At 45.5% G+C, this 6,932-nt stretch overlaps 1 protein-coding gene across 1 annotated transcript in view; it reads left to right on the top strand.

The window, feature by feature from the left end:
- The first annotated feature begins 486 nt into the window (after nucleotides 1–486).
- Pls1 (plastin 1) overlaps nucleotides 487–6,932 on the top strand; it is a 90,346-nt gene continuing 83,900 nt past the window's right edge. The window contains exon 1 of the mRNA XM_028758925.1: nucleotides 487–577. The gene's annotated coding sequence lies outside the window, so the exon portion shown is untranslated. The remainder of the gene's footprint in view (nucleotides 578–6,932) is intronic.

Raw genomic sequence — 6,932 nt, 5'->3', positions numbered from 1 at the left:
TATCTGAATTCTCCAAAAGGGAGAAGGATGAGAGAAACTGTTTTACTTTAATACGTATCTTGCCTTTTGAGCTGTGCTTTTCAAAAGTGGTACGCATACTAGTGTTCTGAGAACACATTAGAAACACGCAGCTTTCAGACACAAGAAGCGGATACTCTGGGTTTGAGAGCTGTTTGAACAAAACCTCCAGGTAATCCCGATGCGCCCTTGTTTGAGAATCACGGTGCTAAACTCATTTCAGGGGTGCAGACATTCGTAATTAGGTTGAGTGAAGCATGAGCAGCAGGGATAAAGCCCCTGTAGCGCGGGTCCACTCCCCCATCCCCACCCCAAACCTGCAGCTCCTGCAAGCCTCCTTTCACCTGACTGCAAAGGTCTGCCAGCCTCTCCCCTGGGTGCAACAACGAAAACCCGGCAAGTGGATTTCAAGGGTGCGGGCGGGGGTGTGGGACGAGCATGCGCAGTAGCGCGAGCACAGGGGCAAGGAGGCGGGCGAGAGGTAGCGGCAGCAGAGCGGAGCAGAACAGACCAGCGGGCGCGGGGATCCCGGGCAGGAGCTGCCGAACGGCCGCCGCAGGTACCGGGGACCCGGTTCCTGGACGCGCACACGGGCGCGGGGCAGGAAGGGGAAGCCGGGCAGGAAAGCCAAGCTTGACTTAGAGGCGCTCAGCGGGGGCTCGGGGTTCCTGGGCGCAGGCGTCTCCGACACCTGCGGGCGCGCTCCTGCCCTGCGGCGGAGTCTTGCGCTCAGGTGTGAAGTCCTGTGTGTAGCTGCTTAAACCACAGCCCAGAAAGCGCACCGTGATAGCCTGCGTCTAGGAAGGGAGGGTACTAAGTTTTCCGTTTTAAACTTTGCGTGGCTGTTGAAGAGGTTTTCTGATCCGTTGGTGTTTCTTTTAAGTTGTGTGACTGCCAGTGTTTGCCTCTGGTGCATAGGCTCAAATAGGGGCAGAATGAAATTGCATCTGTGTTTGCTGGATTTAGTGCCTTTCCTGGAGCTCTGGGGCCTCTGAATGCAGTGTAAGAAGTGTCAGTCTTCGGGGAAAGTGCCAAGAATTTTGTGCGGGTTCGGCAGGGTGCATTTTCGAGTACAAACTTTAAAAATTAAAAAACAAAACACGGAAACCTATTTTCAACATTATTACCTCCTCGTCCCCCACCCCCCATCCCATGCTTCAATGGGTAGTATTGAAAAGAAGAAAATAAACCTTCCTGGTCATTTACGTTGTGTGGCTTATACGGACATGTATTCTACCTCAAAGCTGTATACTATATGGGGCCAACACTGAACATTTCTTGGAGGAATGTGAAATCATAACTAGAATTTCAGGATGAATACAGCAGAGACCCATGGTTTGGCCCACAAAGGTGAAGCAAGGGCATTTAATTCCACCCCCACCTCCTGTAACCAACTCCTCTTTAAACTGAATTCATTAGTGAAATTCTATAGGAAAGTGTTAAATTTGTGATGTGAGAGGCACATGATTGTAGTAAGTTTAGGAAACCGAAAATCGAAGTTGAGGAAGAAAAAAAAGAGATCACAGAAGACCCCTCCCCCCTCCTCCCTTTATTTTCCTGCCATGATGAGGGTTTTAATGGTAGAAATAATATACAATTGGTCTGGTTTTGTTCCGAGGGACCTTTGAGGTCAGCCAGTTCAGCTGCTTCAGTTTACAAATGAGAAAGCTGAGACCAGGGAGGTTAGATGACTCCCTATGCCTGCCCTCGCCCCTCTGGGCAAACCTGGGCCTGGGAACCTGGTTTTCTGATTTCAGGGATCTCTGTACTGTGCCTCTCTGATAGTCTTGTTGCTGGCTTAGATGATTAAACTTCTCTTCCAGCTTCTCCTGCTCAGGCTGATTGAGGCAGGACGTTCTACCATCGCTCATCCTTCACGCACTCAGTTCACAAAGGCCCACACTGATGGGGTTTTCGGTCTGGGAAATGCCGTGCCCTTTCTCACCCTGAATGCTTGCTTGTTTCCCTCCCAGTTTGCACTCATTGCTCAGGTGTAGCCCCTTCTTGGTAGCTTCCTTTGATAGCGGCAGCCATGTGTAGCTCTCTTCCCAACCCCAACCCCACAGTATTTTATGACGTCTGTCCATGCTGCCGGTTCTCCCCTTTCGATACAGCTTCCTGAATTATGGTTTAGAACACGTCCCTATTTTCTGACTCCCGAGTTGTTAGGTGCGTAAACTCTGGATAGTGTATGACTTAAAGATCCCACCCAGTACTAAGTTCAAACTCATCTCAGCTGCTGTTTGCGGGAGGAGGGACATTCCTGGGGATTTGGTGTTCATGGGTCTGTGATTAGAGGGAGTTCACCTTAGAGCAAACAGTGCAAGAGATCAAGACAAAAAAAAAAAAGCAAGTTGGAGTGAGATTTCTGAATCCAGAAATCACAAGTTGGAGTGAAAGCCCAGGTGAGGAGCGTTCCCCAGGACATGTGCTAGCCATAAATGAAGAGTGGAGAATGCAGACTTAAGAAATGGCGGGCTGGAGAAAAGGGTCAGTGGTTAAAAGCTCTGGCTGCTCTTCCGAAGGACCTTGGTTTGATTCCCAGCACCCACATGGTGGCTCACAGTCATCTGTGACTCCAAGACTAGAGGATCCACTAGGTTCTTTTGACCTCCTCTGGCACCCAGCACACACCTGGTGCACAGACATACATGCAGTTAAAACACTCTTACACATAAAGTAAACACATTTTAAAAATGATGTTAAGGCCTCGTGTGATGTCCACCTCTCATCCCGGTACCTAGTAGGCTGAGGCAGGAGGATCTCTGCCAGTTTGAAGTCCATCTGGTCTACATAATGAGTTTCAAACCTGTTTCAAAACAAAAAATAAACAAAAAGAAATTATATAAAATAAGAATGTGGTAAAAAGATTAGGTGTAGAGAAGGGAGAGGTGTTGAAAATTCTTCTTTCATGATAGTGCTATTGTTGTGGGTTTATAATATCTTTTTTAAAGTCTTACAAGCACTTGCCATTGGAACATTGTTTCTTCTCTGTGTCTTACTGTTGTAGTTGCCTTCTTGGTCCATAAAATGAACTCTTTGAAAGACAGTCATTACACTTCATCCTCAAATGAAGATACTGTTCAGATACTCAGCAGTTACGACATGAATGAATAAATCGTGTTTTGACATGATGAAGGTGGGCAGTTGGGTTGATAAGCTACAAGAAGGTACTTTGTCTCTCCCACGACCTCACTGTACAGACAGTAAAGGTTGTACAAAGGAGGAACTCTCTGTGTCATTGGAAGAAATGAGAGACAGAATCATTGGCCAATTTGTAATCAAATGTATGGATTGTGAGTTGAGGTGGGGTTGTGGGGTGAGGCTGGGGAACTGAGAGTCTGTACACATGGAAGTTGAAAAGAGTCTAGAAAGATCATTGCTAGCTTCGTTTATAAGCAGGTTAGCCGGAAGTCTTTGGACAGTGGGCTCTTCTAGGCTTACGATACTCTACTGTGCCAGAACCATGCTCACACAGAGAGTAACACTGACAACTGGTCCTTTTGAGCCAGCAATATGTGGCCAGGGTGAGAGAGAACAAGGACAAATTGTGATCAGACTCTGCCTAGAAAAACAAAGCAGAAGGCAGCGATTCTAAACCTAAATTCTAGTTCAAAAGGCGTTTGGAATGTACTCGTTGGCGACTTGGAACCCATGTTGGAAATGGCTGCTTTGCAAATCAAAACCCAATCTTTCTGTTGATCTATGCACAACACAGAGGAAGCAGTTGGAGGGCACATTCTTGCCCTTGGCCTTATATGGCATGATTCATCACTTCATTTTTGACAGGCAGTCTCATAGCTGGTCTCATAAAAATGGCAAGGAGGGCCAGGCCAGAAGAGCTTTCAGTAGTCAGCAGCAGAGAAGTGAAGGGCTGGCCGAGTCAAGAGAGGTTATTAGTCTGAGATGAGCCAATTAGCAGAGCTCAAAGCTCAAGGTTTGACCCCAGCACCCCATAAACAGGGTGCAGTACCACAATCCTGTAACCCCAGTACTCAGGAAATAGAAGGATCACAGCGAATTTTATTTTGAGGTCAGCCTGGTCGAAACCCTGCTGGAGTGGGAAAGAGAAACTTTTTAATATATATATTTTTTCCCCTTGAAACAGGCTTTCTCTGTGGAACAACTCTGTGCTGTCCTGGAACTCCCTCTGTAGACAAGGCTGGGCTCAAACTCACAGAGATCCACCTGCCTCTATCTCCCAAGTACTAGGATTAAAGGCTTTTGCCACCACTGCCCGCATTTTAATTTTTAAAGAAACCATATTAGACAAATTGTTGTCTATGTTTGAATGGATGTGCGATATATTTAAACAAATAGTAAATATAATTGCACATGGTAAGTTAGAATTTACTATGGCCTTGTGTAAGATAACTATATTATGTGGCTTTCTCAAGATAACAGTAGTACTATATTGGTATTTCGTTTCCTAGTGTTTTCTAAGCACCAAAGTTAAACCTTTACAAAGCATCCTATGAGGTAAATTCAAGTATTACCCTCATTTTATATAGGAGAAAAATGAAAAGTAGAATGATAAGGATTATCTGTGTTAGGTCACATGATCAGTGTGTGACTGAGCTGAGATTTGACCCTAGGACTTCAGATCTGGAGAGCTCAAATAATCAAGTCTCTTTATCTGTGGAGATTCTAACAGCTGCTTAGGATGGCCAGAGGCCATGACGTTCAATGTTCCATGAGCACGATTTTAATTTGAGAAAGCAAACAATACTAAAGGAACTTTCTGTTATTTATTTATACTTAGTCTTTTTCACTTAGTCACTTTTTTTGAAGCATTTCTAGAGATAAGGGACAGCTGTCTTTTTTTCTTCTCCTTCTTCTCTGTATGAAACATTAAAAGGGCCTCTGACTGGCCATGGCTCTCTCTTGGGTAGAGCTGGGTGAGTGCAGGGTGAGAGCAGTGATCCATTCGGTGGAGTTGTGGGTAAAAGTGCATCTGCCGGGGAAGAAGGTAGCAACTTTGGATGATCGGGTTTGTCAGAATTGTTTTTTTTCCTGACAGAATCCTTTTCTTGAAGCTTCTCAATTATGTGTGGGTCTTAGTTTCAGGCCTAAGGTTTGTGTTCATAACCCCTAGGGAAAATCCTTATATGAAGTGTGTCTTCATGCATTCGCCAAGATTGAAGGGGCTAGAGAGATGGCTCCAAGGTTAAGAGCACTGGCTGCCCTGCCACAGGACCCTGGTTCCATCCCCAGAACCACGTGGCTGCTCACAACCACCTGGCACCCCAGTTCCAGGGGATCTAACGCCCTCTTCTGGCCTCCTCTGGCAACAGGCATACAATTCAAGTGGTGCATAGACATACATGCAGGCAAAACACCCACACACGGAAGGGAGGAAGGAAGAAAGGGAGGGAGGAAGGAAGGAAGGAAGAGAGGGGAGGGAGAGAGGAAGCAAGGAAGGGAGGGAAGGATAGGAGGGAGGGAGGGAAGGAGGGAGGGAGGGAGGGAGGTTGGCTGGCGATTGCTGAGTGTTCAAATGAGCTTTGAGTAGTTGGGCACAGATGCTAAGGGCAGGTGAAAAGCTACTGAAAGCCTGTGGAGGCCAAGATCTGACCACATGTGATCTACTCAGTTGCTAATGAGGAAGTGTTCTCCTCATGGACCACCAGGCCTCTCCTGAGAACCTCGAAGTGGAAGCCATTTCATTCCATGAACTTCCCTAGAGTTATTCAACTTGAAGATGAAGCAGGCCCATTGGTGTCTGGCTCCACTTATGGTTTTTCAATATGCAGCAGCTCATGGTGTCCAATGGTTTGGAGCAAACATTTTATTGTGGGTGCTGAAGGAAACTGGGGGAGGAGAAGGGTCTTTGTGTTACAGCCGTGTTTATTGGTTATAAAATGATTGCTTGTCGGTTGCTGGGTCCTTTGCTACTGTATGCGGTCACATGATCATCCTGTATGAGGTCAGCTTCGATTATCCAGTTTCTGTTCAGCACGCCTGTGTTTGGAAGAGCCTGTTTGGTGTGTGCTCACAGCTTCTGTAAAAGCAGGCTGTTTTTATTATTTCCTATTAGTTAGATGGGTAGGATGTTCTTTCCTCTTTTGAGAAAATATTTTTGACAGGATCTAGAGATAGCTTTGTTCCTAAGGTCCCCTGTGAAGAAGGACTTTATTTAGTCTTTATAGTAAACTGACCAACTGATTTTCTTTTTTTACTCAGTGCTGGATCCAAACCTGGGGCCTAATTCTTGCTTTGCAAATTTCTACCATTGAGCTAAGTCCCAACCTTATAAACAGGAGAGTTTTGTTGTTGTTGTTTTAAGTTTTAGAGTAAATTTGTTGTAAGAAAAACTACAAGAATACCAGGAGGATAACTTATTATATAAGCATGCTTTTTTAAAAAGATCCCATCTGGGGCCATCAAGATGGCTCAGCAGGTAAAGGTGCTTGTTGTTAAGACTCACTACCTGAGTTGAGAAGCCACAGAGTAGAAGGAGAGAACTAACTCCTGAAAGTTGAGTTCCTGCCTACACACATTAAAAAAAGGAGAAAAAAGAGAGAGATCCAGTCTGATCGGGAAGAAAACAGGAGGAACCATAGTCGTTTTTGATAGTAGACTAGATAGATGATTTGGTAATGTAGAAGAAAGTGTGTATGTTATGTTGAGGGTGGGAATTCCTTTATGACAAAAAGCTAAGGGGCTGGAGGTGTGTCTAACTAAAAATGCTGAAGGAAACCAGTTTTACTATGTTATTAAGAAACAAAATCTTAAGTTGTTGAAAGATACAGATCCAGGAAATAACTTGTTTCCTTCCTTCCTTCCTTCCTTCCTTCCTTCCTTCCTTCCTTCCTTCCTTCCTTCCTCCTCTTCTCCCCCCTCCTCCCTCTCCCTCTCCCTCTCCCCCTCTCTCTCTCTCTCTCTCTCTCTCTCTCTCTCTCTCTCTCTCTCTC

This window comes from Grammomys surdaster, unplaced genomic scaffold (genome assembly GCF_004785775.1).
Source record: "Grammomys surdaster isolate TR1022 unplaced genomic scaffold, NIH_TR_1.0 126248, whole genome shotgun sequence".
NCBI lineage: Eukaryota > Metazoa > Chordata > Mammalia > Rodentia > Muridae > Grammomys > Grammomys surdaster.
The sequence above is the reverse complement of the archived record's forward strand: the minus strand, read 5'-3'. Positions and strand labels throughout refer to the sequence as shown.